The 27,245-nt window shown below is 41.5% G+C and overlaps 1 protein-coding gene across 1 annotated transcript in view; it reads left to right on the top strand.

Moving 5' to 3' along the window:
• nlgn1 (neuroligin 1) overlaps positions 1-27,245 on the top strand; it is a 292,093-nt gene that overhangs the window by 236,173 nt on the left and 28,675 nt on the right. The window lies entirely within an intron of this gene.

The raw sequence follows: 27,245 nt of genomic DNA, 5'->3' as shown, positions 1-27,245 counted from the left end.
TGTTTTATTCAACTCTCGTTGGCAGCGATGTGGAAAGAAATCTCTCCAGTCAGCATTGCAGAACTAATTGCAGCATAGATGCAGAATGGAGGGCTTAGACCTTAGCTAACGCTGCTGATACTATCATACCACAAAGCTGGTGGGTGTGGGATGTTTAGCTGCTGGTGCAAACAAGAAGGTGGCAACTGTTTGCGGCATATTTTGTCATTGCAGATAATTTTTCACAGTCCACATTAAGTTAAAATGCAGAGGGGTGAAGGAGTGCATGATGTCTCAGCAGTATAAATAGTCTTATTTTGGGCTCCCTGTGGTGTCTTCAGAGAAATATGATGAATAATTCTGGAAGTTCATGTTGCAGTCACCGCACCAACAAACAGGCAGATACGCCCGCCCTTCCTATGCACACATACACTCACACATCAGCAGCCAAAGTCACAAGAATATGCACATGCATAAATACAAAGTTACACACATGTTGACACGTTCTGAATACATCTTTCCAAAATATGCATTAAATGGTGAGTATTAGAGCTTGAATTGCACGCTGTAATGGCCACCCACTGAAGTCTGGGGCTGTGAATTTTCACAAGTTTCTCCTCTGAATGAAAACTCTTGGAAATTATTTGACAGAACTTTTCTTCAAAGACATATTTGATGGTGTTTAAGTTTGCAGATGGAGGAGAGTGCGAGGGTGAAAGGGAGAGAAAGCAGGGGACTAGAGAACAGAGAAAGAAATGCTTTATGCTGTACGTTTCAAATGTTAAATGCACGTGATTAAACCATATTGTTTAAAAAAAATGTTGGTTCTTTTTGCAAGTCTTTTTCTTTACATTTAATTTTATTCATGCTGTTTGCGTTATTGCTGCAGAGTTGCACCGCACCCAGCCTTCCACTGGAGTATTGGTGAGGCCTCCTGCAGGGTGACGTCAGTTTTTCTATGATTCAGTCAGATCCTTTGTGTAATAATTTGCTGTGAATAGCAAAATCCACTTGACTTTGGCTTGGCTTAATTCAAAGCAGCATTTCTACCCTTTGTCCATCCATCCATCCATCCATCTTCTTCCGCTTCATCCGGAACCGGGTTGCGGGGGCAGCAGCTTGAGCAGGGATGCCCAGACTTCCCTCTACCCGGACACTTCCTCCAGCTCTTCTGGGTGGACCCCAAGGCGTTCCCAGGCCAGCCAAGTGACATAGTCCCTCCAGTGTGTCCTGGGTCTTCCTCAGGGTCCTGGTGGGGCATGCCCGGAACACCTCCCCAGGAAGGCGTCCAGGGGGCATCTGAAACAGATGCCCGAGCCACCTCAACTGGCTCCTCTTCATGTGGAGGAGCAGATGCTCTACTCCGAGCTCCTCACCCTATCCCTAAGGGAGCGCCCCGCCACCCTGCAGAGGAAGCTCATTTCAGCAGCTTGTATCCGAGATCTCACTCTTTTGGTCATGACCCAAAGTTCATGACCTTAGGTGAGGGTAGGAATGTAGATTGACTGGTAAATTGATGATATATGATACCACGACCACATTACTGCTGTCGCTGCACCGATCCTGTTGCTTCTATGCAAAGAATCTCTGAGTGTGTTAACTCACACGAAGAATGACAGCATCAGTGGTTTCAGCAAGTGCCTCAAAACGACATCTATTCTCTTCTGTAACAAACACCTATAGTGACCCCAGGTGCTAGCTGCATATAACCCTTATATGTTAAGACTTGATCAGAACAGTTGACAGTAATCCAGATTTAATCCTTGTACTAAGGTGTCAGTTGCAACACCTCGCTTCCCTTTAGCACAATAACATGAAAACTGAGTAACACGAAACTACTGCTGCATAGCAACCATATCTAAACAAGCAACTTACAGCCTCCTGTGTTCACTTTACTGTTAATCAAACTAGTTAATGCATAGCAAATTGTGTTTGCTAATGCTGCGTAGCACGAATGATGAAAATGTAACTTGCTTTTCACTCCAGCCTTGTCTGGGCTGAAAATGTTCCCTGTAAAAGCTGGTGAGCACAATATGTGAGCTTTAATTTCAAGTGATTCTTCAGCCTAGTTTTGTATTTTACAGCCACATAAACCCAAGCAACAGTGCATTTCAAGCCAAACCAAATGCACTTGAGGTGAGAAAGGTGTCCTCCTCATGCAGGAGAAAGTGTGCAGTGATGTTCAATTTTTCAAGCCATACACACACACACACACACGCACACACACACACACACCTTTTCAGGGCTCAGGTGATGTGAGTGCAGGTATTGTCAGAAAGCTTTCAGCTCAGTGAGTGCACTGAAGGATGGCCAGATATAGATACACTTCACACACATACACACACGGTTTGTGTGTATGTTTGTAGTATAGTTTGTATTATCTGTTTTCCAATTTTGCTCAGATGAAAGAAAAAGAAATTGCATCCGAAAATCATATTAAAGAAGCACTACTTAAAAAATAAAATCATTACATTATGAGAGCTAGAGAACAGGTCTGATTTTAACATTTTATTTATATGTATTTCTCTATCTATGCATTTGTTGTCAGCTTAGGAGTGGAAGCTAACATCTGTCTCATTTCATCTTCATGGCTGGGCAGCCTGCAATTTTTTGTGCTCTCACTGTGTTCTCTATTTGTGTGCCGCTTTTCCCCTCACTCCAACTCTCTAAATTAAAGAGGTTTTTAGCTCTCCAAAGAGAGAGCTGTCAGCCCAGCTGTCCACTTATTAGACAAATTGTCAGCACACGTACGCTCACACACACAGACACGTGTGCATGCTCCCACAGACGTCTCTCTCTCTCTCTCTCTCTCTGCCTTTCTCTCTGTCTTGCTCCGTTATTTGAGAAGGTCAAGTATGTGTTGCACCAGCCTCACATATGCCGGGGGATCCATGAATTACAGCCGTCCAGGAGGGAGCAGAGCCGCCCAATCAGACAATTAACCGAGCTCCCTAAAGGCCAGCGCAATTTCATTTTGCACACTCATATACACAAACACACATACACTCAGTTACGCTTGTAGCACAGTACTTATAAGAGCCTGACATTGATTAGATTCATTCCCCAGCTAACAAACTTAAACCTGATTCTGAACTTCAGTCTACATTCATAAGATGCTGCACAATGGGAGCCTCACCTGCCAGGAAAAAAAAAAAAATAGTGTTTGAGATGTTAGAATGCTGAAAGGTGTATGTTGATAATAAAGTCAATGACTAAATTGTTGCATGCAGATACCCTGAAGGACATAGCTCACTCAGAGAGCTGACTAATGGTGCATTCAGGTGCACCTTAACTCATAAAGTCAAATATTTAAAAGTTTATGAGCACGAAATTGCCCTTTAACGGCCGAATAATTGTACATTCCTTTGACAGTACAAAGCAACTGTCATGAGAAAGTTCTCACGTGATAGCCAGTATTGTACAATGCTAATGTTAAATGCATCTTTACAATGATATCATGGCTGTTAACAACAACAAATATTGGAGATTGTATTTTGCTTATGCTGTTTGAACAATAGAACATCTTTTCATGGGTCCAGTCCAGTTCATGTGAAACGTTTATCAGTGATCAATCTCCGTATTCTATTTGGCATTATGTGCCACTGTCACTCACTGAGTGGAAGGCTGGTGGTTTGGTTCCTGGTTCTGGCTGCATATCGAAGTGACATTGGGCAAGGTACTGAACGCAAACATACTGGATAGACACAACACTGGATAGAGAGCTCTTTATCGATTTTAGTGAGCAAGTTGGCATCTTGCATGGGAGCCTCTGTTATCAGTGTATTAATGTGTGTGTGAATGTGGCATGTCCTGTTAAGCACTATGAGTGGTATTCAAAGATAAGATAGTCTTTATTGTCATTGTACAAACAGCAGCAGGTAGTGGAGATGATATATTAATGTTATTTGAATTCAATTTCTAGCGTTGGCAGAGACAAGGCAGTACCTTTCTGCTTGGATAAATTAATTTTTTGGTGAGGTTTTGTTTTATATCCTCCAGTGATTGTAAAAGAAAGTTCTGCCTCCCCTTTTTGTCCTGGTTACATAAAGGTATACAGTATCCCTTCTTGTGAGGACCAAAAGGCACAAACATGTGTTAATAATCCTATTTACACTATATTTAGTGACATTTAAAAATTCCTCTGCAGCTTCTCTGGGAGGTGAAAAACATTCAGATTTTTAATGTTCTGAACCACACGGAGGATTGTGTGATTTTAATCGTCGGTAGAAAGATCAGACGCACCAAGCATGTAATAGAGGAACTGAGCAGAGGGAAATGAGACGGCAGGGATAAAGACAGAGGAGACGATGTCGCAGATCGACATGGCAGGAAATTGGACAAATCTCCTATTTTTGGAGCATCTGATTACAGGGATCATATTCAATAAGAAAGCACCTGTTCTCTTGCATGAGCTGACAACAGGCAAATGAGAAGCAGATGCACTGAGAGAGACGTGTGAAAAGAAATTTGAGAATGTGATTGACTGAAAGAGGCAAGACGAGAAATAACTATAAAACATTATTACAGCTTTCAGAGAATCAGCCAATTAAAAAATATTATCCCGTTCTTTGACAATGAGATTTTTATGTAAATGTGATACATAACAGATATTTTCTTGAATTTCGTTATTGTAAAAAAGCTTCTTCAATTAGCCCCGCTGCTCTGCTGTGTTCTCCAAATACTTGTGTTGATTACCATCCATTAACCTTGTGCTACTTCAAGCAGAGAAAAATGTTTGGTTCAAACATTATTATGTAAAGCACTAATGAGGAAACTGGGGACAAATGAACTTCAGAAGTGAGTAAGGATCAGATCAGTACGTGAGCTAATAAACCCATCATAGCTTTCAGTCTGTCATTGAACTACCGATGTGGGTTTCAGTGCGAACACACATCTGTGGTGGACATGCACACACACAACACACACACACATATATATAGGTTATATAGGTATGGCATCCTCATGTAAGGTAAGTTAAACTTAAAAGTGGTAAACATTTTGTTGTTGTTTTTTTTGTTTTGTTTTGTTTTCCACAACTGAAAACATGACATGAACTAATGTCATAAATGACTATCAGCTATAAAATGTGAAGCATATACAGCAATAACAGTGTTGATATGATGTCAAAGACATGTGTATTGTGTTGCAGAGATATTGACTAAAGTTAGCATGCTAACCAGCTAGCCAAGAGGAAAAGCATAGAAAAAGTTGTTTAAAAAAAAGGACAAAAACAGGACCAAACACAGGTAATGTAGATAAAGATTGTAAAATAAAAAAGGCAAAATTGCCATCCAGCTCTTACTGCAGATTCCCACCGCAGCGTCGTGATGAACAACTCCCATTACATGATCATAATGACAATAACTGGCACTGGAGACAGATTGACAGATGGCCAGAACAACCTCTGACTGAACACTGAACAAACCTGTAACACTATATATCATTATCCTCCCACTGACATCCTTCTGTCATCTGTCTCACCCACGTTCTGTGGTGCCTAACATCAAGGCCTTACACACAGCAGGTATACCTTTAAATTACATCTCCACTGCTGACACATTTATAGATATGAAATATATACGCTGGAGTTACAACAGCAGATATCATCACAAATTTCATTTATTTTATTATAATGATAATCATTTGCACGGTAACTGCAGTGACAAAATCATTGTCAATGACATTTGACTCAAAAGTACAAAAAATAATAATTAAAAAAAAACACATAAGACTATATAAAATTACAACTTAGATAAAATGGGACAAAACTGAATGCCATTTCATGTGTGATTAAAAATAAAACAGTTATGTCAGACATCGATATGCACATATGATTACCATATTTTGTCATTCATGATCTAAACCAATGGTCAACAGTGAACGTCAGCAGAGTTAACATCTCATATTGTTGCCAGAATTTTAAAACTAAAATAATGCAAATGACTAACAGGACAAATTCCTGGTCAAATATTTTGTGTTGCAAAAGGAGGACAAGTAAGACCTGATGCCCAAAGCCTTGCAGTACTTCTCGCATGTTCCATACACTGAACAAATCCTGTAAAAAAACTGCTGCTCATTTTATTACTGAGTCGATAGGAGAGAGATTGACAGGGACAATGGACAGGGATATGGGCAGTGAAATGCAACAGTGGTCCCAAGCTTACACTTTGTACTTCAAGCTTAATAAGATTCACGGTTAACGCATAAACCCCTTAGCAGCCAGTGGGCCCCAAGAATTACACAGTTAACACTTTTGATCAGCAACCACACCATGAGGAACTGCAAAAGCACAGACAACACCAGCTTGATCAATAGAAGCTCAGGTTGTTTACTGTCGTCTGTACGATTCAAGCAGTTCGAAATGTGTACCCATCATGTTAGTCAACGTATAAATCAGATTTGTTTACAGGAAACCACTTGACCCACCCAAAGGTCTCACATCTGTGAGAGCATATTACAGCTGGGCTGACGTGTGATCAGTGATTAATCATAAATGTGACAAAAGCTGGACAGTTATGTGTGTAAGAATGAAAGTAATCACTTGTACCCACTAACTACCTCATTTGTTCAAAGAAAATTATAAAAGAATGTCAGAAAGGTCAACGTGCTGGAGAGGACTAACACAGCTGACCTCTGTGTGTGTGTGTGTGTGTGTGTATATCAAAGGTGTGTGTGTGTATGTGTGAGCCAAGGTGCTGACGTGCAGACAGAGCTGCTCACTGCTGTTAATGGACAGCTAATATCATGAGTGAACGGTAAAAGTGGAGGCTGCTTCGTGAGCAGATGGAAAATCAATAGCCTATTAGAGTGTACAGGGCAGGAGGGACATGAAGGGAGTCGGGAGAGGAAGAGGGCAGCGATGAAGGTGAGGAGGGGGGGAGTAATGTTTAGGGGAAGGTGAGAAGGAGGGGAGGAAATGGGGGAAAGAAGATAGACTTATTCTGGCCTTTTCAAATCAAAAGTTAATGTTAATGTTACTGATGTTTTTTTTTTCTAAGAAACATAGCCGATTAGAACTATGAGATTGTTTATAACACACACACTCACACACACACACACACACACTAACATAATACCCACAGATGTTCATGTACCAATTAATTTCTCTGTTATTTTTACTTAATTGCATTTTGATGCTTTGGCAACATCCTTCATTTAACATTCATTCCAATAAAGCAGAGTGAATTTGCACTGAAAATAGAGAGCGCGTATACACACACACACACACACACACACAAACACACACCCACGTAGAGAGACAAACCGGCAAGGCCCATCATACTGATGCAACACACACAACACATCCACCATTAAAAGATCTTGCAGCGTACACACAAGCTCACGGTCATGCTAGTGCAGCTTATTGCTGTGTGCTAGTTATTTCTGTGATTTCTATTCATTATGGGATGCTTTGACAATGGGATTCATCTAACATTCGTGCCAGTAAAGCACAGCGAGTCGAACCAAATAAGCCAAAATGGAGCTGAAGCGCAGACTGTGTGCAAGACGGAGAGGAAATGAGAGCGAAAGCTTGGGGGCAGCAGAGATAATTAGAGGAGAGTTCGGCTTCTGTGTGTCCACGGTAGCCTCTAGCTGGCTATTAGTAGCTGCAGTACAACCACAAGGCCCTGTGACAGTCAATTAAACCTCTTTATCTGGGATGCCTACATCTCTTTCTCCTCTTCCTCCTCCGCCTCCTCTCTGTTCTCTTTTCTACTTGCCCTTTCGTTCAGGTGTCTTTATTCTCCTCTTTATTCTTCCTGTTTTCCGGTTCCCTCTCCCTTTGCTGCCTCATTCTTGAACGCCAAATAAGCTACGTTCACAAAAAATACCTCCCAAAGGCAGTGGCTCGCCAGGCAAAATGGTGTTTACACGAACAGTCTTAACAAGACAGTTTGGGTTTGTGTGTATGTGTGTGTGTTTTTGCGTGTGTGTGATATGCCTTTGGTCTAACTGCTATCTAGAAACCGTGTCTTCACTTAAGGCGTAGCAGTGGCTGTTTGTGAAGTCAAACTGAGGCTAAGTGTCTCGCCTTTGGTGACTGATGGACTCACTTACTCTAAAGAATAGTAGAAGACAAAGACAGATGCAGCACAGTTATATTGTGCAGTCATGACCACGCCATATAAATCCAATTAATTGCTATTATTATGTGAACTAACAGAGCCTTAGGAAACGGGCAACTGAACCTTTGCCAAACATAGTATATAGCATTAATGTTTTATTTATTTATTTATTTTTAGTGGTGTTTGATTTGTGTTCTGTGAGTAATATAAAAGGTCACTAGCTGTTTATGCTTTTCTGCCCAGCACCAAAAAAACTGAGTGCTGAAGTAATAGACCAGCTTGAAGAAAGTCTTGCAGTTTATGGGCACAATATTTCCGTAAGCAGTTGATGGAAACCAAATTACACTCTAAAGAAGAGTGAATGGCCAGATCGTGACTCCAATATATAGAACAGAATTCTATAGACTATAAATTATAGTCTATAGTCTGTATTTGTTGTTTAATTTGACTGGGCATTCATACAGCTACATTTGTAGACAGCAAGGTAAATGCAGGAAAGTCATTTACAGAGAAACTGTCTACAGTTTACATTTTTCTTCAATGAGCCTTAGTGACCCCTTCAGAACATTTATGGATTCTTGTGGATTATTTTCTTGTCAAAAACATACAGAAGAGCTAAAAAGGTAACAGGTGACTTTCTATGTGTAAAAAATTATATTCATTACAATGAGGTGAGTGTTTTTTGTTTTTGTTTTTTTTTTTTTAAGAGTCGATGAAAAACTGAGGTTAGTATTAGCAGGACATTTACAACCAGCAACTAAAATAACAGCTAAAATGACAGAGAGTTCAGCACATGAGAGTCATCGTATTTGGGCTTGAAAAGCAGACACTCCATATCAGAGCCACTGTGGCCTCATTAAGCACAAGTATCAATGTCATATGGAGAGAGCAGTTAAAGAGAGGGAAGACCGCAGTTGCACACCGGCTGAACGGAGCTCACATTCTGTCATCTGTGTATTTATTGTTTGTTTGATGAGCACCACACAGGTTGTCTATGGGTCGGCCATAACAAGTATTCGTGTTGTTGCTGCATCTCTGAATTGGGCCCCACATGTCATCATCATCATCATCTTCATTGTTATTGTTAATGTTACTATTAGTAGTAGTAGTACTAGCTGTGGTAGTACTGGTTTCAGTGGTTTTGGAGTTTTAGCGCCAGATGGTGTGATGCTGTTTTCAGAGCCCTGTGATGCGTGGCGGAGTGAGCTGACATTTCCTCAGTTTCCATGCTTTATCAGTTCTTCCTCCTCCTGTATCCTGGCCTCCTCCGCGGCAGGCTGGCCGCTGTGACGCTGGGTTGTCACAACGGTTACGGTGTGGCGAGATGATTGGTGCCTTCAGAAACTCCAGGGTGGAGGGACAAGGAGGAGTAAGAGAAATAAAGGCATGGAGATGAAGAGCTCCTAAAATGAGTTTGCAGTTTGCAGAAATAAGGTTTACTTGCTGTTTTTGATAGATGCACCTTACCAGGAAGAGGAAGGAGCGTTAATCGTTATTTATTTTCTTATATCAGGGGTGGGTGTCCCATTAGCAGACAGGAGACAGGGTAAACGAGGGCAGGTCAGAGGAGGTAGTGGTCAATAATAGAAAAAAGGATAAGGAAGGAAGGCGAAGGTAGAAAGAGGACAACAAAAAAATGTGTGCGTGTTTCAGTTGACTTGAACTTACTGACCTGGAAGGACTTCCACATGGCAGCTCTCAGCCAGAGGCCGTGAGTGTGTGTGTATGTATGTGTATTGTGTATATACGTATGTGTGAGAGAGAGATAAGTTGATCACAGTGTGAGCAACCATCAACCTGCAGGTTTCCTTGTTCAATGCACGCACACACACACACACACATCCCTGCTGTCTCCATAACATTTTCATACTTCCTCAGAACATCCATAATGTAGATAATACATAATAACATAAACAGATGTGAAGGATCCCACAGCTCACACAGTCACCAGAATGTTAGCATGATGTAGCACTTCTAAAATCCCTCTGTCCAGCTGCACGGGATTTCCACTCTTTCCCATTATTAGCACATTGTTGCACTTTCATTTCTGTCACCCAACATTTTGCACATGCCTTTGTCTGCATTTGCTTCTTGCCCAGACTCACTAACACTGGAATTCTTGCAAGGTTTTGTCGGTTTCCGTGGGATGAAAGTTAACATGCACACTTTGCAGCAGGTGTTAGTAATACATAATAAAAAAAGGCCTGTATTTCTGTACTTCTGTATTTCTTCACTGTATTTTATCTTAATAACGTGCTTTTCCAAACTTTGGTTTGATTATGCAGTTTATAAAGCATTTTGTATTCCCTTTGCTACACTAAAGGAAGTTACAATGTCATCCATTAGCACAAGAATTTAAATGCAAATTCTTGCAAATTGTATTTGCATACCATCCCAAGGCACGTCACCGCACACTGCAGTCGGACTCTACTGGACTTATTACCATTCTCATCATCCCCAAAGAAAATGGAAGGAGGACAAAGAGCAGTTAGAAGGAGTAGTTGTTATTTCTATAAATATATTTTTCATGGAATAATTTGAAATAAAAAGCACAGCAGAATGGAGCACAAGTGTAAATATCTTTGGTTAAATAAATAAAGACAGATGAACTCAGACCGCCTGTAAACTCAGTGTGTACATACATCATGCTAACTTATGTCACAGTAACCCACTGAGCAGCATAATGTATGTTTGAACATATGTGGAGAGAATATGCTGTATTTCCTCAACTGTTGACCTTAATTTACCTCAATTAAAGAGTTCACCTGGCTTATACTGACCCAGGTCTTATTCGCTATGAGTCAAGTACTGCTGTTTTAGCGTGTCTGACACTAAAGGGTACTCTCTGAGTCTAGATGAGATGCATCAGGGATAAATGTAACTCCAGTGCAATCACATCTGCATCAACATCAGATAATAAGAGCAAGTAAATTACAAAGCAAGAAAGGTTCCAAGAGGGGTGGCAGTTGGGGCGTAGACCAGGGTTTAAATCTCGATTAAAAGCAAACATAACCCTTACCACCATCATTTCTAATCCCCTCACATTTTGTCATTTTTCCTGTTAAAGTTATGTTCTTGCTGTGTTCTGTTAATACTTTGGCTGGAACAGTGACTGAAATACAACATTAATATTTAACATAAGTAATCCAGACCAGTGTTGAAAATAGTATGTTTAATATTGATTTTTTGATCCACTGAGGTTTTATATTCGTAAAACTTTCCACATACCCAGGAGGTAAGCTAGATAGAAAAGCTAGAAAAGTTTTTGGTGTATGCACCAGGCAAGCAATTCTCATTGGCCTGAATAGGCACCGTGTTTCGATCTGGTGTGTAGTTCTATGATGCATCTATGGGAACTGTAAAGTACACCTTCATGTGCACCCCTTCTTTTCTTTCTCACTCTCTAACTCCTTCATTGCCTCTTTGTCACCATGTCTCTCTCCCTCTCGGTGTAGATTATACATGTGGTGGTGATGAAAGCCACTATCAGGTCTGATTTTCTCAGGCAGCATCATTATTAGATGAGCTCAGACTCATTTTAGCTTGGAGCCCTTCTCTAGTCTGTTCACACCAATGCAACATTCATGTGTGTCTGTGTGTGTGTGCGTGCGTGCGCGTGTCTACATCTGACCATCAGTGAGCTGATGGCTCATGACACCTGTGCTCGCCTCACCAGCACCCTCAAGAGGGATGTGTGTTTGCGTGTGTGTGTGTGTGAAATATTGAACATCGCTGTACACTTTTTTCAGCATGAGATCTACTTTTAGATGTGGGATGTCTTTCTCACCTGTCGTGCGACTTTGTTTCACATGGGCTGTTGGTTTGGACTAGTGAAGGGATACAATTCAAAACTCAACTGAAGACTCTCTTGTTGGCATGGAAACTCATCAGGTCAGATCATCAGACGAGAGCTAATTGTATTTTGTCTGGCATGATTTCACATTGTCAGAAATACAGCAACTGGCAACGTCCAAATAATTTGTTATCTTTCACTCGGGCTTATAATTAACATCCCTACTCATTAACATTGAAGAGTTTGTTTTCCGTCAAGCAAATCATTGACAGGAAACAGCTATCATAATTCAATACAGCATGTAATGTAATAAATATCATTAATGTCATATATATTATCAGAAGAATATCTGCATATGGAAGAAACTGTTTTGTCTGACACTGACTGCATTGAAGCATGAGTTCACACATATTATGAGTTGACTTATTTAAGTCCTGCCTAATAATTTGGATGAAGGTACCCATTGAGAAATTCTCATTCTACAGCGTCTCTGTGGAAGAAACTAGTAACAGGCGCAGTATCTTACAGTCCAACAGCTGGTCTGTGAAGGACCACTGAGTGTTTCAGACATGGCATTTCAACAAAGGATCTAATAGAAACACTGGTGAACCTTCTAACTTTTCCTCTTCCTGTCTGACTTTCTCTCCAAGTGAAAACAAAGTAGACTTTATATAGGGACGTCAAAACACCTCCCTCTGCTCCCCCCCCCTCCCATGCACATCCACCCACACAGCACACACTCTCACACCATTGCCTGGAGTGTGCAGGGGAGCAGGCAGGAATGTCACAGCTATTACAAATCCTGTTGTCTCTGTCTCTGGGACAACAGCAGCCACCCAATTAACCTTTCGTCTGAAGGCGCACACCCCCGTACACACGAGCAGACACGCGCATAGGCACACCGCGTATCGAGAGCATTTCTTCTGAAAAGGAGGCAGCTCCGCAGTGCTCATTCGATTTCATGTTATCTCCTAAAACAGTTCACGTTGCAGCGTCCTGGACTAATAGAAATTGCCTTCCCTTTCTGTTTTCTGTGGTCCTTTCTCACCTTCCATCACAATTCTGACTGGAAAAGAGAAGAGAGATCTTTTAGACAGCTCCATCAGCACATTCTTTTTTTGTGTGTGTACAAAACAAATACATCTAGCAAACAGAATACATCCACGTTACGCAATTTTGAATGAAAAAGAAATTGCCATTGAAAATGCAAACACTTCAGAAACAAATATCAAAATCCTTGCACATTATGCAAAAAGAATTGTAATAAACTGAGCACAAATGGACCTGTATCAACATAAAAACCGACCCCTGTCTGATGTTGGCTGTGGCAGATTTTGCACAGGCATGAAACTAGATGTCATCTTTGCTGTAGTCTGTATGGCAAAATCATGAAAAAATCAAAAGTATTTCAGCCATAAACAGATGAAGCACACACATCCATCAACACACGTGCACACCAGCACACTGGATGTGTGTGTGGTACAAATGACATGAAATCTGTTTGGACCATTATCTGTACTAGTAAGGTGGCCAAATGGCCCAACACTACAAGGAAACAAACACACAGACTACATATATTAATTTTCTTTGTGCCTGTGATGTCAACATGTCCGGCTGTAGGGCACCAGTGCCTTCTCCACCGTTGGGACTTGCTCAGCCTTCATGTGTACGTGCAGTATAGCATCCTCTAAGCCAATAAAACTCGATCCATTTTTCATTAAAGCCATCATTTATTGTCATGGCCGTGGTATTCCCTTAACTGTGGCTTCTGCAGTCGTTCCCCCTTGTTGAGGCAAGTTCACTGTCAGCTAGCGTTACATCTCTCCCTCCCTCTCCAGCTCTCTAAAAGGGATTATGTCCATCAACGGGATTGCTTTTACATCAGATCAGCGGGGCTACTAACAGTTTCTGTCATCTGGTGTGTGTGCATCTTTGAATATGTGTATTTGTGAGGCTGCTAGTACATCATAGTTTCCGCTTGATAAACAGACTAAGCCAGTAAAAATGTGTGCTGGGGAGTCAGTGGGTGACTCGCCTCCTGACTGACTCAGCTGCCTGTCCATCACCCTCACGGGACTGCGGCCAAGTCCTGCATAACATTACTACTGCAACACACGGTGACACACATGTATGCAAAAATGATCCACGTTAAAATTGAGTAATCTGCTTTCGTGGAAAATAAATCAAAACGGCATCATAACTCAGCTGAATTCATTTCTTGCCATTTTTAGTAAAGTCATGAATTAATCCTGCAGCAAAGTTAATTAAATTATGTTATTTCCTGCACAGATTATATAATTATTATTATATAATTATTTTCTTGAACAACATGTCATTTCTTTTAACCCTGCTTGACTCAGTTCTAAATCAGTGCATGAGGTGGAAACAAAGAGGACAAAGACGTTATGGTGCCTTGAAACAAGCTAAGACAGACTGTTATGAGGAATTAGTAAGGAAAACCATTTCAAGACTGAATGGCTTAAGTAGAGAATGCCTGCAGAGCTAATGCACAGTACTGGGAAAGTGGAAGAAAAGTTCAGTGATTGTCTGTATTGAAGGGGTCATTCAGATAGTAGCATGCTGGTTTTGTGTGTGTGGGTGTGGACACGTAGTCGTGTAGCTGTGGGAACAAAAATCTGTTGAGAGGGTCACATTGTGAGGACCCGCCTTACTTATGGGGACAAAATGCAAGTCCCCACCATGCAAATCATGAAATATTAGGGTGAAGAGTTGCTGTAAGGTTTGGTTGAAGTTAGGGATAGGATTAGGCAGGCGGTGTTTATTGTTATGGTTAGGTGGTGGTTACGCCTCCAGGAAATGGACGTAAGTCTATGTAATGTCCTCAGAAGTGAAGGAAATACAACTGTGTGTGTGTGTGTGTGTGTGTGTGTAAGCATACGTGTCATATCAGTGTCATGATACAGGAAATGGAACAGGAACAGGTGCTCTGATGGGCTGACAGCTGGTAAGGTTAGCATGGAGACATTTAGCGCTCACAGAAGAGAATAAACACACACACACACACACACACACATACAAACACACACTGTGGAGCATATGAAATGACTGTCTGCTGATTTGTATTGCCCTTTCTACTGCTTTGTGTTACCATGAGACTAAAAACCTACAGGTTAACAGCCATGATCAATTAAGCTGCAACTCTTATTACTTAGCTGCCCTGAGAAACACACTGTATACATGCTTATTTAATTCCCCTCTACCACCGCACACACACACACACACACACACACTCGCTCACGATCACATGTGTGTGCCGGGTCCTAACAATAAAAAGCATCCAGAGACTTCTCTAATTGCACTGTCTAGCAGATCATTAAGTGAAGATTGCATTCTGCCAGCTGAGATTCAAAGAAAGACCGAAATTCAATTAGGAGAGAAAGAGTTCCAGAAAGAAATAAAAAAAAAGGAAGATGAAAGACCATTGGCTACAGAGATCTAAACAAGTCATTTCATCAATCTGTTAATCTTATTTCTTTAAAATAGTGAAGACTTGCTTTGAAGAGGAAAATGATAAAATGTGACAAAATGGACATTTTGTTTTCCTTCTACTGCAAACAATTATTCATATGTGCTTTTCTGATGAGTCACCTAAACAGTAAATGTTTAATTAATGTTAAAGCAACTATAACTGCAAAGATACACTGTACAACTGACCAATCACCATCACAGTCACCATCACACAGATGTTTCAAAATAAAAGCCTAGCAGGAACATGAGGTTCCGTGCATTTTGAGCCATTGGAAGGCCTAAAATGTTAAAAACATGTGCCAACGTGTTGTCACTGACAGCTGTACAGCCAAAACACAGCAAAATGGATGCAACTGGAAGAAAATTTTAAATGATTTTGGTTAACCTCGACAACGGTAAATAATAGCGCAACAGCAATGCAACAACAAGTAAGGCTTTTCATACAGCGGTCAACCGCAGCTGTCTGTGCCATCTGAAATGTGCTGCTCAAACTACAGTGAAAAGATTGAGGAGTGGATTATCTGCCTGGTTATCACATGTCAGCGCCAGCAGATGGCTTGCCTGAGGCGAGAGAAGTCGATGATGCTGCACAACGCTGAAAAACAACCAGCTGTACACCAGTTAGAGCCAGTTACACCATAGTACAACATGTCAGCCTGTCATATGACCGACATATAAAGTCATCTGGTTTGTGTGTGCGTATAGAGAGTGGGAGATCATCAGAAGTCATCACCTACGCTCTGCTGTAGCCAGAATATGTGTGTGTGTGGGTGGGGCAGGGGGCACCAAGGTCCACTCAATTGTATCCATTAGATCTATGGCCAAGGCCTTGGCCTATACATCACCCTGGCCAGCCCTTCATACCCAACCCTGAGGTCATATTTCTACTGTGTGTGTGTGTGTGTGTGTGTGTGTGTGTGTGTGTTTGTGTGTGTGTGTGTGTGTGTGTGTGTGTGTGTGTGTGTGTGTGTGGTGCATGCGCAGGCATTTGTGTGTATGCGTGTTTGGCTACACTTCTACACAGTTTACTCACGGTGCTAAGGCGCTGAGACTGTTATGGCCCCCTCAGTGGCTATAACCAACACACACACACACACGCGCACACACGCACACAACCCCTCTACATACACACATTGAGCTGCTGTGGGTTGTTGAAGAGCCCCTTGTGCATCCTTTTAGGAAAATGTGTTATTGAAACCATGGCTTTATGGTGGTTGTTGGTCTCACCAATGACCACCACACACACACACACACACAGAGCAGTATCTGTCATTCACGGTCATTGAAAGACATGGTGTGTGTCTAAGTGTTAGGCTAATGGCCCTGCACTGCCCACCCTGCTAGCAGCTGTGTATGTGCGCCCATTTTACTGTGATGTATTAGTGTGTTATTATGCTTTTGAAAATGTTAAAGGTGGCCATGAGAGCAATCTGAGTGATTTTCTGCATATTAGCTTTTATTCTCTGCCTCAGAACTGCAAGCAATAAACACCTTCTACCCAGTAAAATTCATCTGGGGAAAACAAAAGACCAAACAAAAATACATGCACACCCCGCCCAAAACCGTTCTCCCATTTTAGTTATCTTTAAAGCGGGTCAAAATCTAATGTGTCACCGGTTTTAGGCTTTGTAGTCTTCAGCTCAGAATGATTTTAATTAGGAACAGAACAAAACAAAAATAACCCTACAGATACTGTCATGATTACTGGTTCCACAAGATACCAGAAAAACAGTAAGATGGAGAATACTGTCAATCTGACTGTGATCATATCTTTTCTTTACTGAGGACAGGAGGAAATATTCTTTATTGAAACAACAGCCAGTGCGTTTCATGTCAGAAGTGCAATGACATTCCCTCTTAAAGACGTTGCTAGGCAATGCCAACATTTTGTAAAGAGCGCACATGTGTGTGTGTGCATGTGTGTTTGCTCTCACTGAATTTTTAGCTCCTCTGGACATCCTCCTGTTTTGATATTGAACACTTCTTGTCCATCAGTCAATGGATTTTCAGCATTTCTCTCTTGCTCAGGTGATGTCTGGGCTGAAGCAAAGCCTTGTGGGAGCACTGCTTAGTGATGTTTGTGCAGAGACTTCAATAGGCGTCAATTTGCAAGGACCTGCTATCTGTGCGTGTGTGTGTGTGTGTGTGTGTGTGGGTGAAGCTGTTTCTGTTCTCTCGTTCCTGGAGAGGTTTTGACAGCCCAAGTCCCCAAAGATGCCATTCTGTCTCTTCTTCTTCTTCCTCCTTCTCCTCCTCCTCCTCGCCACACCTGACTTTCCACTTGTCAATTTTTCTTTTATTCATCCATTCACTCTCTTTCTCTTTTTCTGTCCCCCTTTCTGAGTCTTCATTTGGCTTGTCCTTCCCCTCTCTCTTTCTCCCTGTGCCTCAATCTCTTTTCCCAGCATGCATAGGGAATCTGACAGCGGCTCCTCATCTTTGAGTTTGTATTCATTGACAGTTCCATGTGGAGCTTCACAGCTCCTTCTCTCTGAGACAAAACAACAAAATCTGCTCCCCATCTGTGTGTGTGTGCGTGTGTGTGTTTGTGTGTGTGTGTGTGTGTGTATGTGAATACCCCCCAACCAAGCCTGCGTGCACATGTGGCTATGTGTTTGCTTTAGACTGATACATGCATTTGCCGCTATTGGCCTTGAATTAAAAATCAGATATCAGTCAGTCAGAGTGAGCTACCTAGCTGATATGATGCAGGATCTCTGCACACTGCCGCCCGTCAATAAGTTTTTATTATTTCATACCACATGTCTGAGAAATCATTCCTGTGTGCTGCGGGGGGGATGTTCCTTTCCACTTCTGAAAACCTGGCACACCAAGCAGCTGCTCATCTACCTGAAATGGCTATTGCAATTAAGCTGTTTACATGCCCTATGATTATTTATAATGTTGTAATGAATGCTTATTGTTTAGTTGGAGCGTGAAAGTGGTGCGCTGTGAATTTTGAGGTTAAATCCTACAACCAATGGGAAAAGCACGTGCTCAGATACCTGCATGTAAGGTGCACACGGAGGCTGGGCTATCGGCGGGGATTGTATGAGCGTCGACTGTCACCGTGGTGAGGCGAGGGATGAAATAAAAAGAAATCAAAGGAATCTTAACAGGAAGCAGCATGGCAGGTTGCTTGAACAGGATCCTATTGGTTGAAAAGGTGGATCAAGAACACCTGTAAAAACTGGCTGAGTTCAGCCCATGCTACAAGGTTGCATCATGAGCCACAATAAGAAAACCCCTGCCGTGTCTGGTTAAATGTAGCATGAGGCAGCTCACCTCATCTTCCAAGATATCCACCAACTCTTTTATGTTATTTTCTCAACTTTTTGACTGGATTCCCTGCCTGTTGGCTCCTCTCCCCTGCTGTTAGTCATGTCTGGATTCTTCTCTGCCACTCGACTCACCCATGAACTTCTGGGGAGTTGGTGGCAAGTAATCTGTGATGGACAGATATATTAAACAAACAACATTATTTCATAACTTCACTCCAGCTGTTTTTACAACTATTCCATCTTTCAGAAAATATTGGCAGCTGAAATTGTGTCACATTGTGCCAAATGACTCACCTCAGTCATATCCTGTGTGAGTATTTTTCATCAACTGCATGGACTGTGTGTGTGAGGTCTGTCTGTGTGCTGATTTCATTGTGCGCATCTGTTTACAGACATGCCAGCCACACGACAGATAAATAAAAGATGCCTCTGTTGACGGCTGACAATGAGATGGGTCATGCTTATTTAATAAGTGAATATGGCGCTGGTCCTGCTCTGTCATTTTGCAGCAGCAGATGAAGATGCATGATGAGTTCATCAACATTTGAGAGAAAAGCTTGGACTGGATATGTATGTTGAGAAAAGTCTGGACAAAGAGCAGCGGTGTATGTTCTTTTTTAGCTATCAAACCAGTGGCCTCTTTATGACAGTTTTGTAAATAAACCATATGTGCACTTATTTTTACACTCAGACATGAGTCTATTTCCAGTCAGTTGCTTCTTGTGTTTGAGAACATGCCTACATTACGAACTACTGCTCATTGCAAACCCCTACTGGTAGATAAGTGTAATTACAAGGTAATCAATTCCACTGCTGTCAAGCCTGTCAGCATAATCAACACATTTTTAACTATAATGCCTAAAAGATGCAGATGCAATGTTGCTACAGTACAACTTAGACATGGTATAATCCATCATTATCAGTCTTTCACACTTCAGGCATTTCAGAACAAGAGAGTCATGTCTCCTCAGGTGAATTTTTTTTTTGTCTTTTAAATTTACATCGACCTCCTGCTGAACCTCCTTGAAGAATGTGTTGCCTATGACTCTTTTATCTTGTTCCTTTAATCCTGCATTGCTGAGCACATAGGGCTCCATCAGCAGTAGATATCAAGCAATTTTTGGTTCAAGGATCTGGTAATGATACTCAGTTTACACATCCGTGCTGTAGCATGGACACTGGCTTTGTCCTATGCCCTCCCTCGATAACCAAAACTCCTACAGTGGGGCTATAATTAGGCAAAGTGGTACTTTGAGCTAACATCAGCATACAAACATACTCACAATGATAATTCTAACATAATGATGGTGGTTACCAAGTATAATGTTTACCATCATCTCTGTTTAGCATGTTGGAAATTGCTGGATGGCAGTATACACAAAGTAGATTGATGGGAATGAATTGCTGAAACCATGACTGTCTGTACAAAATGCGTCACCAATCAGTTGAGTGGAAATCTAAATCATTGAAAACATTCACCTGCTGGTGGCCCAAGGGGAACGCAGCTGGACAGTTGGTGGAATGTATTCTTAAGGGAACTTACACTCTGAACCTGTCAATGTCTTTGTGGTGCAAGATGAAAAGTCCATGGATTACAAAAGTCGTGAGGATCCATTTTCTGGAGACCGTTTTGTGGTTTTTGGCAGCAACGAAAACCAGAGACTGACAAGCCACATCGGCTTACGTGGAAAGCTAGCTTTCCCCCCTTCTGGTCCAGCCATTTTTCCTGAACTGTGGCAAAGCATTCTCACCGGTTGTCTATTGGCCACAATTTTTTAGTTTTTTTCCTGTCCTGAATTTAAGGTAATAGTATATATTAAATGGATGCTGTTCATTATAAATGCTGTTATTGTGAATAAGTCTGCTTGTACACAGACAGGTGGGATATATAAGGCATACAGGTGTGTGAATTTGATTAATGCCACCTTTGCTGTGGTACATGCAGCTCTTGCGTATTTAAAACTACGTGTGCTTTGATAAATGAGAACCCCGGTTGGCAGCTGCAGGGCATGGTGAGTAGTCTGTGGAACTATGAGGTCTAATTGAAAAATTATTCGCCACTCGTGTCTGGGTGTGCCTCGATGCTGTTTACCTGCACGGATGCCTGAATGTTTGCTCACCTCCCTGTGGCTGTGTGTGTATGTGTGTGTGTGTGTGTGTGAGAGAGAGAGAGAGAGTCTACAAGGGTGTGTGTGTGTGCAGTAGGTGGAATAATGAAGTGGATTATGAGTCTCTCAGCGGTGTGACGAGGAGGAACGGATCGATAACTAGATATGTGCAAGAGTACAGCAGGGAGAGAGTGAGCAGAGAGCTTGGGCCACGAAATGACATTTTGATTCTGGAGAGCAAAGACGTTTAGGTGTCAGGGAAAGAGAGCGAGAGAAGAAGAAAAATAGGAAGAATGAGGCGCAGCAAGAGGTAAAGCAACCAAAACATGGTTGTGGTATTTTCTGTAATCAATTAAATCAAATCTCATGTTTATTTTATCACACCTTTTGCAGTAACTCTCATATTTTAAAATCTTTCCCTGCTTGCCCTGAAAACTTCCTCCTAAAATGGACTGATTTGCTGTAAGAAAACAAGATGAAAATGTATGAGGGCTCACTGTGTGGTGTGTGTGGGGGGGGTTGGTGGGATGGGATGGGGTGGGGGGTGTGCAGGCAGAAATATTGTATCTGGACTCTTTTCTCTGCATCAAATCCGCTTTATCTTCTGGAGACAAATAGTTTTTAATCAGGAAAAAAAAATCCCCCCCACCAGAGGTACGCTCAGTCAGTGTGGACCTGACGGGCTTCACAAATCAGAGCTAAACCTTTCTTCTGCAGCTCCAGAATTCATTCTGGGTTTGTCAGCTCACAAAGACTTTTTTTTGTTGTTGTTGTTGTTGTTTGGTCTTTTACTTTTTTGGAAAATTTTGCACGCTGTGGGTTTGTTTGTGGAAGTTTTTGGCATCTCGATGAATTGATTTTTGTTGGATATTTTTTTTTTTTTTTGTTTAGGGGGTTTGGTTTTCATCTCTCAGAATTGGGTGTTTGGGTGCCTGAGCGTGTGTGCGTGTGTGTGTGTGAGAGAGAGAGTCTATCTTTGTCAGTCAGCTCAGTATGGAGTCTACAACAGAGATGGAAATCGGAGGAAAACAAAGAAAAAGCCAAAGTCTTTCCTGGACACCTCGAATGAGAACAGATCATCTGAAGAACCTGGCAGGGGCTGCCAGCCTTTTCTCTATCTCTGTCTCTAGATCTGTCTGGCGTCTTGGCTTCTCTTTTATGTCTCAAATCTCCTCCTTCATCATTCTTCATTTCCGTACATTAGTCTGTCTCTCCATTCAGTTCCAAACTTAAATTAAATTTATTTTTTGCCCCCCCCCTCCCCTTTTCCCCAGAAAATGCCTGTCAGTCAAATGGTGTGGTTTTATATAAATTAAGGTTCATATGGATGACAGTCCAATGCCTAGCTGACAAGCTTTTGTAGCTGTTGCTTTTCATGCTAACTACCAAAATATAATGTCTCCCTACCTTCAGTGTCAGTCAGTCAAACCAGTAGTGTTTCGACCAAGTATCATCAAACTAGGCTATAACAGTGAAAAAATCACCTGGACATGCATGGGAGCACTGTGAGAATCATGTTTTTTTGATTTCTCCAGTGCTTTCAACATCATACAGCTTGTGCTTCTGACGGACAAGTTGGAACACTCAGGGGTGGACCAGCACCTTGCAACACGGCTGCTGGACTACCTCACCAACCACTCACCGTGTGTGAGGCCACGGAACTGGGTGTCTGATACGGTGGTCTGCAGTACGGGGGCCCACAGGGAACTATCAGACACAATTCAACAAATGGTCACCAGCAGAAGTTCTCTGATGACTCTGAGATTGTTGGCCTTAAAACTGAAGACAACGACACAGACTAAAGAGAACTGATCCAAGACTTTTAGGACTGGTGCCAACGGAACCGCCTCTAGATCCATGCGGGGAAAACAATGGAGCAGCTGGTGGATTTCCACAGGTGTGGACGCTCAACACAGACACCGGTGAACATCCAGGGAATGGACATTGAGATAGTGGATCATATAAGTACTTCAACAGCACATTGGACAGGACAGACAACTCCCCTGCACTGTACAGGAAGAACCAGAGCAGACAGTACCCGCTGAGGAGACTGCGGTCCTTTGGAGTTCAGGAGGCACTCCTCAGGACATTTTTCGACTCTGTGGTAGCAGCGGCCCTGTTCTGTGGAGTGGTCTGCTGGTGCAGCAGCATCTCTACTGCAGACGGGATCAGATTGGACAAAATCATTAGGAAGGGAGTTCCCTTGACCCAGTGCAGGTGGTGGGAGAGAGAAGGATGATAGCCAAGCTATCCTCCCTGATGGAGAATGACTCCCACCCCCTGCATGAGACTCTGACAGCGCTGGGCAGCTCCTTCAGTGGCAGGCTGCTTCACCCCAAGTGTGTGAAGGAGCGTTTCTGCACTTCCTTCCTTCCTGCTGATGCACTCCACAAAAAACTGAATCTCAATAAATCACTGTGCAATAATCCCCCCATCTCCTTGTGCTATGCAGTAAATTCTGACTGATAGTAATTTAAAAATCATGAAATACTGTAAATATCGTGTTTTTGCGTAGTTTCTTTAAAAAAATATGTGTAAATATACCCATATTTACCTACTTGCACCTTTATTTTGTTATCTTTGTGCTGCTGTGACAATGAGAACATCCCTGCAATAAAGGCCTGTCTTATCTTATCTTATCTGATCTTATCTTAAATGTCCACTTTATTTTAATGTTGATGATAAATGGTTAAAGTTTGGAATCGTGACTTTTCCACAAACCAGTCATTCAGTCGGTTAATCCAACTTTATTTTAATTCAAAGTGCTTAACAATCAGTAAGTTAAAAAGTAAAAAAAAACCAAAATAAAAATAACAGCAAATAATTAGACAATAATAATAATTTCATTTTATGTAAACATAGAAATAAAAGTCAGTAGTGACCAACAGTAAAATAGAAATATTAAGACCACAAAATAATGAAACACTACATGAAAGCCAGTCTGTATGGATGGGTTTCAGTTTATGATTAAAAATCAATAACACTTCACCTGATCATGACCAACAGCCTGCCACTGCATCATGTTTCTGACTAAAGTGACTTGTGTCTTGGCAAGACACCGTGTAGCCTGGTATTACTTTCACACACTGAGCAAAGACTAAAGATTTTTCACCAAATCTGACTAAAGATCAACTGCAATTGGCTCTGGACGTGTTGTAAACAAACACTGAGTAGATTACTGAATCACAATTCCGACCGTCCTCCTTCTGTACAAACACTGACTTTTGCACATGTGAGATTCATTGCAGGACTGGTGAAGGATACATAAGTCCTTATTTTGGCACAGTCCTGTTTTTTGTTTGTTTGTTTGTTTGTTTTCCCTAACTCGCTACTAATCAAGTGTCCATGCCAGTCAATTTTTCCGACCCTACTGTGGTATATTCTGTTGTGTTTTGTGCATCAGGGATAGACTGGGATAATAATTCAGAAAGTGAATATAATGTGAAGTTAGGCCGATCTCCACATTCAGTCAAATAACAACATGCCACACACTGTAATCATTTTGTTGAAATGTATTTTTTCTGTTTATCCCAGTAACACATCTTTTATTCAAAAAGGAAAATAGTTAAAAACAGTGTCTTCAGTTTCAGGAATTAGTCAATAGCATTTCCATAATCAAGACAACCTGAATAAATATTCATACATGAATATATTCATACATCATCTTAGCGCCCTGTTGGAGTAGTTTGTTTTGCACCAGGCATTTCCTCACAGCTCTGACTGGACTTTTGTTCATCATCACGGAGCTCACAACACAAAACAGTGCACAGGTGATTTTCATCTCCTGCTCCTAATTACATTTTTAAAAACACAAATCAGAAAAAGGAAGGTGAGATGTAATGTGCTGCTAATATGTTTGTTTGTTTTTTGTTTTTTTTTTGTTTAAACATCAATCATGTGCCTCATTCTTGGACATTTTAGTTATTTTCCAGCATTTAGCAGAACTTCCTCCTTGGCTTCTCTCTTGTCTGCATACTCCCTCTCAGCTCTGCCTGTTTCTCTTTCTCCTGTGCTTTTGTTCTCCACGCCGCTTGGCCACATGCCCTTCGTCACTTCCTGGACATTGTATTGATGTGCATGCGTGTCCAACCAGTTGTATGTGATGACAAGCAGAGATCATCCCATCAGGTTTAAAGCAGATGGGGATCTCACAGTCTACAGCTTTGCCCTGACTTGTCTTCTCTTTGATTGATCCATTTGATTTAGCATTTTGAACACAGGCCTCACTGTGCAGGCCAATCAGCTTGCCAGGACACCAAGAATTCTCCCGGCGCTCCTGAAGGCCAGTCTGTGTTTGATATTTGTAAACATTGGTATAAGACAGATAATCCTATCCTAGCCTAAGGAAACATGAAGCTCCCTTTTTTTTGCTTTCTTGTATTACACAGTAATCCTGATTCTAAGCCAAAGGGGGTTTCATGCAGCAGGATCTTAAATAAATAACCCCTATGCCATCATAAAATGGTGGAGGGTATAGAAGAAGACAACTGAATTCAACAGGTGGTGGACAAACTGAAATCAAAAATAGAAATCTAGCAAAGCTTCAATGCGCAGCTTTATTGCTAAAGTCAATTGAGACATCAGTTAAGATTAAGAAATGGCTCAGCTATCTAAATAATGAGAGGATTAAAGTAGTAGATGGTGGGATAAAAGACCAAGCTGTGACTGTCTGAGATGCTCTTACAAATGACTTTTTATTAACACCAAGCATCTCTCCACGATAGGTACCTGAAATATCCATGCAAAAATCAAAGCATAGTCTTCACGGCATATAAGATGGGGGAGCACAGCACACAATAAAAACCTCTGATGGTAAAGATAGCGTAAAGATAATCAGGGTGTAGTAAGAGTCAGTCCCTCTGAGCTCTGCGGCAGAATTTCAGAGGGTTCACTTACAGAGATGCAGCTGCTTGGAGGGATTCTTCTAAATGACATGCAATTAATTTAGTTCGTTCATTTCAACGCAGCTGACACAGACTGGTGCTATAGTGCATTAAACAATTGCAGTGTCTCTGCTGCAAAGAAACATCGGGTAAAGTCAGCAAACAAACCTGTCTGTGTCAAATCCAAAATGCTTCCACTACTTCTGTGGTTTGGGGTCATGATTATCCATTCAGCAAGGGCATGATCTTGCCATCCCTCCCAGAAGCTACCGTTTTTCACAGCCGTCTCCTATGGTTACAATTGTCACATATTTCTGATGATTTTTCACCCAGACAACAAGGCAGCTACACCAAATGTCATTTCCTGGCATGCAGATGACACGGAAGAGAGTTTTCTCACATGCTCCTCGTCCTCCTTAGAGTGAGAGACTGAGAGGGAAATGGAGGGTACTGAGAGAGAGAAATTCCGGAGATCCTGGAAAGAGGAATTCTAATTTCTTACAGAAAGTTTTAAAGGACAGTTGGATGGTTGTTTCTCTAATGGTCCTTGAAGGTAAATTAGGCTTTGCTGAACAGTATTTAGCTAGTTATGCAATGCTGTTGCAGTATACTTTTTAAACAAAGTCTCTGAATCCCAGAGGGGCCCCCACAGAACCTTGAAAATCTTAAGTCCTATTTTAGAGGTGTCAAGACCAACAAGTATAGCCATGATCACTTTCTGTTTTGTGTTGGAAATAAACAGCTCCCTCGCTGGAGTTGAAGGCAGCCAGTTGTATGTGTATATAATGTGAATTTTGAATTAGAAAGGCTGATTACAGATTGAATAGTGCAAGTGGAACAATTCTTTATCTCTTTCGGGAAGTAAAGGTTAATGTATAAGTGAAGAAAGATAATGAGAGTTACTGTTTCTTTTCATGCACTGATGGCATAACCATGTATGTATGGAAAGCATTCTCATGTGAGATAGCACAAAGTCAAGCTAATTAACCCCCGTGTTCATCCACTTCATTTGTGACCATCATAACTTTAACACTACTACTAGACGCTAATTAAAGCTGCATTGCGGAGACTTCTACTGTTAAACACATCTGCTTTGTGATAAAATTCGGCCACAGCAACTTACATTCGACTTTCCTCTTTTCCGTTTTTTTCCGAAATAGTGGCAAAGTTAGAGTGTTGACAGGTAGCACGCCACTTGTTAGTTTTTTGCGTTCACTCACATTTAGATACATGGCTTTTGTATTTCCTCGCCTTGTCCTCTGTGTTTCTTCAGCAGCCTCCACCAAGGCTCAAATTAGATTCTCACTGGAGAAACACAAGTGAAGTCAGAAGTAGTAAAGGCCAAAGAATGAAAAAAAAAAAAAAAAACAAAACGGCCACCAACGATGCTAACCTTTACTCAGACTCACACAAATTGACAAAAAGCAGATGAGAGAAAAGAGCAGAGTGTTCCATCTGGACGACTAACCTTTTCCCCGGCTACCAGTCAGGCATTGGGACCAATGTGTGAGTGTGTGTGTGAATGCGTGTGACCGTGTGCAGGTATTTACTGGATCAGCGTCTCAGTGAAATGCTTTCTTACTAACTTGTATGAGTTTGTAATTTTTTTTTTTTTTCCTGCCAGAGTGGATCTTTGTATTCACATG

The sequence above is a fragment of the Scatophagus argus genome, chromosome 6 (assembly GCF_020382885.2).
Source record: "Scatophagus argus isolate fScaArg1 chromosome 6, fScaArg1.pri, whole genome shotgun sequence".
NCBI classification, from domain to species: domain Eukaryota; kingdom Metazoa; phylum Chordata; class Actinopteri; family Scatophagidae; genus Scatophagus; species Scatophagus argus.
Note: the sequence above shows the minus strand (reverse complement) of the source record. Positions and strands in the feature narration are given on the sequence as shown.